This window comes from Lampris incognitus, chromosome 14 (genome assembly GCF_029633865.1).
Source record: "Lampris incognitus isolate fLamInc1 chromosome 14, fLamInc1.hap2, whole genome shotgun sequence".
Taxonomy (NCBI): domain Eukaryota; kingdom Metazoa; phylum Chordata; class Actinopteri; order Lampriformes; family Lampridae; genus Lampris; species Lampris incognitus.
Window position 1 is genome coordinate 17,770,933 of NC_079224.1, and position 8,592 is coordinate 17,779,524.

Sequence of the window (8,592 nt, forward strand, 5' to 3'; positions counted from 1 at the left end):
GATTTTGTTTTCTCTCTGCCTCTTCCTCCCTCCTCAGACAAATTATTATAACTTTTTATTTTAACAACATTATTAACCAATACCTTGACTTTCTCTTTATTAGTTGCTTATTATTATTATTATTATTATTATTATCTATTAGTTTATTAGTGGCATACCTGTGGAGTCATGGAGGTGTTTAGGAGAGATGGTGGTGGAATTTTTTTTGGGGGGGGGATTTCCCCTTTTTCTCCCCAGTTGTATCCGGCCCTATTTGCCCGAATTGTCCTGGTCGCTGCTCCACCCCCTCTGCCAATCCAGGGAGGGCTGCAGACTACCACATGTCTCCTCCGATACATGTGGCGTCCCCAGCCGCTTCTTTTCACCTGACAGGGGGACGTAGCACGTGGGAGGATCACGCTACCCCCCTCCCGGACAGTCGCCCCGAACGACCAGAGGAGGCGCTAGTGCAGTGACCAGGACACATAACCACATCTGGCTTTCCACCCGCAGACACAGCCAATCGTGTCCGTAGAGACGCCCGACCAAGCCGGAGGTAACACAGAGCTTCGAACCGACAAGCCCCGTGTTGGTAGGCAACGGAATAGACCGCCACGCTGCCCGGATACCTGAGTGGAATTTTTAACTAGATTGTTTAACACAATCTTGAAACGACAGAGGATACATGAGGAGTGGAGAAGAAGTATACTGGTACCAATTTTCCAGAATAAGGGCGATGTGCAGAACTGTAGCAACTACAGAGATATAAAGTTGATCAGCCACAGCATGAAGATATGGGAAAGAGTAGTGAAAGCTAGGTTAAGAGGAGAGGTGATGATTAGCGAGCAGCAGTATGGTTTCATGCCACGAAAGAGCACCACAGACGCGAAGATTGCTTTGAGAATGTTGATGGAGAAGTGTAGAGAAGGCCAGAAGGAGTTACATTGTGTCAGGCATATGGCAGGGTGCCGAGAGAGGAGGTGTGGTATTATACGAGGAAGTCGGGAGTGGCAGAGAAGTATGTAGGAGTGGTGCAGGATGTGTATAAGGGCAGTGCGACAGTGGTGATGTGTGCAGTTGGAATAGAATAGAATAGATACATACAATGAAATTCACTCTGTGCATTTGACCCATCCTAGCTGTGTAGCTAGAAGTGGACAACTGCTGTGCAGCACCTGGGGACCACCTCCTGGTATTTCTTCCTATTGCTTTGGTCAGGGGCACAGACAGGAGTATCAACCCTAACATGCATGTCTTTTTAAAAAATATATTTCTAGTTTTTCCCTTTATCCCATCCGATTAACCCAATGGCATATGGCCGGAACTCTTGTCGAATAACTCCCCTGGCTCACGTTTCCACAGGTAGGAGATAGTAGTAACACCAGCTTCCTTCAAACTCGTGTCGGCTGCTCTCGCTATTTTACACGCTGAAGCCTCGCATGGATCGCATTACCTCCAGGCCGCGAAGGAGACGCAGGGAGAATGCTTTCGGTTGCTTGGCTGCAGGCGCCCGGATGGGCCAGAGGGGTCGCTGGAGAACGATGAGTCCCCGAACACCACACCGATCTACACCCACTATCCCTCGTGTAAGGGTGGCCTAATGAATGCCTTACCCCGTGGACGCGCTGGCCATGACCGGTTACAGTGAGTCTGGGATACGAACCTCCCAGCCACATGACGAGCGGATTGCAAGAACGGCGGTTTATTCCACTCGGCCACCAGAGCGGCCCCTACATGCATGTCTTTTTGATGGTGGGTAGAAACCAGAGTGCCCGGAGGAAACCCACGCAGACACGTGGAGAACATGCAAATGCCACACAGAAAGGACCTGGGACGGCCTGGGGTTCGAACGCAGGACCTTCTTGCTGTGAGGCAACAGTGCAAGCCACTGCGCCACCGTGCCGCCCATGACAGATGGGTTCAAGGTGGAGGTGGGATTACATCAAGGATCGGCTGTGAGGCCTTTCTTGTTTGCAATGGTGATGGACAGGTTGACGGATGAGATCAGGCAGGTGACTCCGTGGACTATGATGTTCGCGGATGACATTGTGATCTGTAGCAAGAGTTAGGGTGCAGGTTGAGGAGAGGTGGAGGTATGCACTGGAGAGAAGCGAGCGCAATGAGATGCCATTGCAAACAAGAAAGGGCTCAGAGCCGATCCTTGATGTAATCCCACCTCCACCTTGAACCCATCTATCATTCCAATCGCATACCTCACCTCTGTCGCACTACCCTCATACATATCCTGCACCACTCCTACATACTTCTCTGCCACTCCTGACTTCCTTATACAATGCCACACCTCCTCTCTTGGCACCCTGTCGTATGCGTTCTCTAAATCCTCAAAGACACAACGTAACTCCTTCTGTTCTTCTCTATACGTCTCCATCAGCATTCTCAAAGCAAACGTTGCATCTGTGGTGCTCTTTCATGGCATGAAACCATACTGCTGCTCGCTAATCATCACCTCTCCTCTTAACCTAGCTTCCATTACTCGTTCCCATATCTTCATGCTGTGGCTGATCAACTTTATGTAACCCATATGATATATAGGGCTACTAATAGTCATTGGTTTAGAGGTGTAGTGACATGCCACTCCTTAAGGGGCACACTATGCAACTCGCTAGGATAGAGTGCCACACACAGTCGTCTTTTCTTTTATTTTTTTTTCCTTTTTCTGATCTCCCCTGAAAATGTGCTCTTGAACCAACGCCTGAATTTCATTATACGTAGCCACAGAAAGTTACAAAGTTTAGAGTATTGACATTTATTGATTCTGAAAAGTGTTAAATTTAATCAGAATCTCATCTGTGAGCTTACGAGACGAAGGTCTGTTGAGTTTTAAGTAATTGGAACTACCAGATAGAATTTGGAAGATTGTGATGGTGAGCCCAGCCCAGTTAGACTATGGACGATCATAGAAGCGGTGGGCTTCTGTAGGATCTGTCGCAGGAAACGTCTGACAAGCCTTAATTATTCACCCAGACACCAGATAAGAACCCATACACACTAGCCTATTTCCTCTACCAGGGTAGAAATAGTCATCGTTGAAGTATATCCAATACACTCACGGATCAGGTACTGAACTCTTGGACCAACACATACACTCAAAGACAAGGAACTGAACCTTTCTTTCATCTCAAACTGCTAACACTCATGGAGGGTTGTGATTTGAAAGAGGTTTTCTTTGGTTTATTATCTTATTTAAAGAGCTCTATTTTGTTTTATTTCAATTCTTTATGCAAAAGTCAGCGTTGTGTATATTTTGCTGTTGTGAGGCAATGAAATTATCAGTTGCTCAACTACACAGCAACTCCTCTTGTGAGTTAGTCAAGGCAAACCCCTCACCGAACCTAGTTAGATGTTAGCGCCTTTACTGCTACCCCTAGTTTGCACCGGAGGCGCTACATTTATGTCTCTGTAGCTGCTACAGCTCTGCACATCACCCTTATTCTTGAAAATTGGTACCAAAAAAATTCCCCCCCCCCAAAAAGTAATCCACTGCCATCTCTCCTAAACACCTCCTTGATTCCATAGGTAAGTCATCTGAACCAACCGCCTTTCCACTCTTCATCCTCTTCATTACTTCCCTCACCTTCTCCTTGCTAATCCACCACACTTCTAGATTCACTTATCCCTACATCACCCAACTTTCTCTCTGTCTCATGTTCTTCATTCATCAGCCCCTTAAAGTACTCCTTCCACCTTCTCAGCACACTCTCCTCGCTTGTCAGCATTTCCATCTCTATCCTTGATCACCCTAACCTGCTGCACATCCTTCACAGCTCAGCCCCTCTGTCTAGCCAATCGCTACAAGTCCTTTTCTCCTTCCTTCATGTCTAACCTCTGATACAACTCACCATACACCTTTTCCTTTGCCTTTGCCACCTCTCTTTTCGTTTTACGTCACATCTCCTTGTACTCCTGTCTACGTTCTTCATCTCTTTGGCTATCCCATTTCTTCTTTGCCAAACTCTTTCTCTGTATTCTTTGTTGTACTTCCTCATTCCACCACCAAGTCTCATTGTCTTCCTTCCTCTGTCCTGATGACACACCAAGTACCTTCCTTTGCCATTTCCCTCTCTATTTCTGCAGTGGTTTCCTATCCATCTGGCAACTCTTCACCACCATCCAGTGCCTGTCTTAACTCCTCCCTGAACGCCACATAACAATCTTCATTCTTCAACTTCAACCATTAGATCCTTGGCTCTGCCTTTACTCTCTTCCTCTTCTTGGTCTCCAAAGTCATCTTACAGACCACCATCCGATGCTGCCTAGCTACATTCTCCTCTGTCACCACCTTGGAGTCTCCAATCCTTTTCAGATTGCATCTCTTAGTACATAAGATATAGTCCACCTGTGTGCACTTTTCTCCACGCTTATACATCACCCTGTGTTCCTCCCTCTTGAAATAGTATGTATTCACCACAGCCATTTCCATCCTTTTTGCAAAATCCACCACCATCTGTCCCTCCACATTCCTCTCCTTGACACCATACCTACCCATCACCTCCTCATCGCTGCTGTTCTCTTCACCAACATGTCCATTGAAGTCCACTCCAATCACCACTCTCTCCCCCTTGGGTACCCTCTCCACCACTTCAAACTCACTTCAGAATTCTTCTCCCTCTTCCATCTCACACCCAACTTGCAGGGCATATGCACTGATAACATTGATCAACACACCTTAGATTTCCAGCTTCATACTCATCTCTTTGTCCAACACTCTTTTCACCTCCAATACACTCTTGACATACTCTTCCTTCAGAATTACCCCTACTCCATATCTCCTCCAATCCATACCATGGTAGAAGAGCTTGAACCCACCTCTGATGCTCTTGGCCTTACTCTCCTTCCACCTGGTCTCTTGCGCACACAGTATATCTACCTTCCTTCTCTCCATCATATCAGCCAGCTCTCTCCCTGTATCATAGTGCCAACATTCGAAGTTCCGACTCTCACCTCCACACTTCTACCATTCCTACTCTCCCACTGCCTCTGGACATGCCTTCCCCCTCTCCTTCTCCTTCACACAACAGTAGCATAGTTTCCACTGGCACCCTGCTGGCCAACATTACCGGTGGTGGTCATTGGTAACCTGGGCCTCGACCGATCCAGTATGGAAATATGATTTATGATCTGCATATTTGATTTGGCAGAGGTTTTACGCCGGATGCCCTTCCTGACGCAACCCTCCCCATTTGGGACTGGCACTAAGAATGCACTGGCTTGTGCATCCTCAGTGGCTGGGTTTCTTGCCTATCTCATCTAATTTGTACATATCCATGAATTACAAAATCCAAATTGGGTTTCAGCCATGATTCTTGTATACACAGAATGTCTGGTTTTTCCCTCCTACTATCTATTAATTTCTTAAACTCCTGACCATTGGCTATCAACCTTTTTGCATTCCACTGAAGTATCAAAATTGTCATTAGTATCAACCAACACATGATTCATGGCTTGCCTGTGTACTGAGATTGTCCCTTACGTCCTCCCATTTCAAGCCTATCTTATCGAGATGGTGCACTGCTGCTTCAGCAATTATTTGAATCCTTACAGGTTTAGACTTAACCTTAGATGTTGTGTTCATTGCTCCTGCTATGAAGGTCACCAACTTCTTTTTCTCTGCCCACATCCTTATCTTATCATTCTGCTCTACATTCATTCTGCTATTTGTCCTTTATTGCAGCCTTTTCCCCTAGACTGCTTTCCCTGCCCAGCCAGCTTAACTGCTTCTGCATTAGAAACTTTTTCTTTCAGTCTTATCTGTTGGACTTCTGCCTCACGCTTCAGTACTTCACAACCCCAATACGCAACACTGTGTTTACTTCCACATTTACAGCCTTTTGGTTGTACTCCCTCGCCACACTTTCCATATTCATGTTCTCCACCACATCTAGCACATCTTCTCTTTCCTTTGAAATACTTTTGCTACATGACCAAATTCTTGGCAGTTGAAATATCTCGCATGTTTTGGTATATATTCCCTTACACTATATTTTACAAATCCAAAATATAGTTCTCTTGGGATATCTTTTACGTTGAACTCTACCAAAACTTTTTCAGTTTCCTTTTCCTCAACTCCTCTTGTCATTCTTTTAGCACTCATAAATGCACTGTTATGTACCGGCAAGTTCTCAAAAAGATCCCTCATATTAATGCCAAGTGATACTACAGATAGCACAGCCTTGTAGCCATTGAATCTCTGTTCTCCCACTTTTACCACTTTAGACACTCTGACTTTTCCAACATTGATCAGCTTCTTTGCCTTCTCCATCTGTACTTCACTATTACACACCCTATTAGCAGATTTCCGTCTCCTAGAATTCATGCATCTTTCCCTTCTGCTATTTGTGCTCTGCTATTTGTGGATTTTAATGGGTCCATTTCCTTTACACCTCCTTCTCCCCTCAAACTTTATCACTACATTTAGTAATCCTGCCTTCGGATCCTTACCTTCATCTTCCCTTTCCTTACTCTCTGCTTCACCCAAACTAGTTTCATCTGTTCTCTTTCTCTTAAGATAAGCTGACTTCATCACCACTTCTTTCCACTCACCATCTCTCCTAGCATCATTTCTATTTGCCTCATCCTAGCTAAACTCCATGCTGCTGTAGCTATCACAATCAATTTCCCTCCTTGCTATCCTACTACAAACATTTCACCTGACTTGACTTGTCAACTATTTTTCAAATTGTTGTTGTAAATTGACCTGTGGCTCAAGTCCCCACTGCTGCCTTGTGTAGCTCCTTGTCCGTGTCAGTCTAAATTCACTCTTTATCGAAATATAGAGTAGGGTTGTAATACTCAAGTATGGACTCTGTCTCGAGTCTGGTATTGAGTCTACATTTTGACGGTCTCAGATCCATCTTGGACTTCACAGCATAATGACTCGGTCCCGGACAGAGCAGACTCGTGATAATATTTCAAGACCAATTTAGTACACGACTTCAATTTACTTTCATTTTTATTTTGAAAAGAATACCAAACTTCCCTTGAGGAGATCAGTTGAGTGCAATGTAATCTAATTTGTTTCTTTTTTATTGTAATTAAATTATAACTCTGAAACACTGGAAAATGGGAATATGAAACATTCCTTGTTCAGCTGAGGAAAAAAAACAAACAGATTTATATAGTGCTTTTCTAAATACTCAGAAATGCTTTACATCAAAGGCGAAAATAGACAGGCAAAACAAAACTGTAAATAGAGATAAGCAATGGTAATGAAGCTAGGCAATACAAACAGGGAGGGGAGGGGAGGGGATTGAGATTAGTTGGGAAAGTCTGAGCAGCATCGATGCAGTTTGGAAGAATGTTCCACAGAGAGGGGGCAACTGATAAGGTACAAGGTGACGATTAGCCAGCAGCAGTATGGTTTCATGCCACGAAAGAGCACCACAGATGTAATGTTTGCGTTGAGAATGTTGATGGAGAAGTATAGAGAAGGCCAGAGGGAGTTACATTGTGTCTTTGGGGATTCAAAGAAAGCAAATGAAAGGGTGCCGAGAGAGGAGGTGTGGTATTGTATGAGGAAGTTGCAGAGAAGTATGTGGGAGTGGTGCAGGATATGTATGAGGGAAGTGTGACAATGGTGAGGTATGCAGTTGGAATGATAGATGGGTTCAAGGTGGAGGTGGGATTACATCAAGGATTGGCTCCGAGCCCTTTCTTGTTTGCAATGGTGATGGACAGGTTGATGGACGAGATCAGGCAGGAGTCTCCGTGGACTATGATGTTTGCGGATGACATTGTGATCTGTATTGAGACTAGGGTGCAAGTTGAGGGGAGCTTGGAGAGGTGGAGGTATGCACTGCAGAGAAGAGGAATGAAAGCCACTAGGAGCAAGACGGAATACCAATGTGTGAATGAGAGGGAGGACAGTGGAATGGTGAAGATGCAGGGAGTAGAGGTGACGAAGGTGGATGAGTTTAAATACTTGGGGTCAAATGCCCAAAGTAATGGGAGAGTACAGAAGAAAGGTGAAGAAGAGAGTACAGGCAGGGTGGGGTGGGTGGAGAAGAGTGCCAGGAGTGATTTGTGACAGAAGGGTACCAGCAAGAGTTAAAGGGAAGGTTTACAAGATGGTAGTGAGACCAGCTGTGTTATATGGTTTGGAGACCATGGCACTGACGAAAAGACAGGAGGCAGAGCTGGAGGTGGCAGAGCTGAAGATGGTAAGATTTTCATTGGGAGTGACGAAGATGGACAGGATTAGGAATGAATATATTAGAAGGACAGCTCAGGTTGGATGGTTTGGAGACAAAGCAAGAGAGGCAAGATTGAGATGGTTCGGACATGTGGGGAGGAGAGATGCTGGGTATATTGGGAGAAGGATGCTGAATATGGAGCTGCCAGGCAAGAGGAAAAGAGGAAGGCCAAAGAGGAGGTTTATGGATGTGGTGAGGGAGGACATGCAGGTGGCTGGTGTGACAGAGAAAGATGCAGAGGACAGGAAGAAATGGAAACGGATGATCTGCTGTGGTGACCCCTAACAGGAGCAGCTGAAAGTAGTATAGCAGATAAATATTTTGATACTTTGAAAATATAATCTCATCATAAACAGAAACACAAGCAAAGTGGGTCCCATTCAGGCTGCTAGCAGTAGCAGGA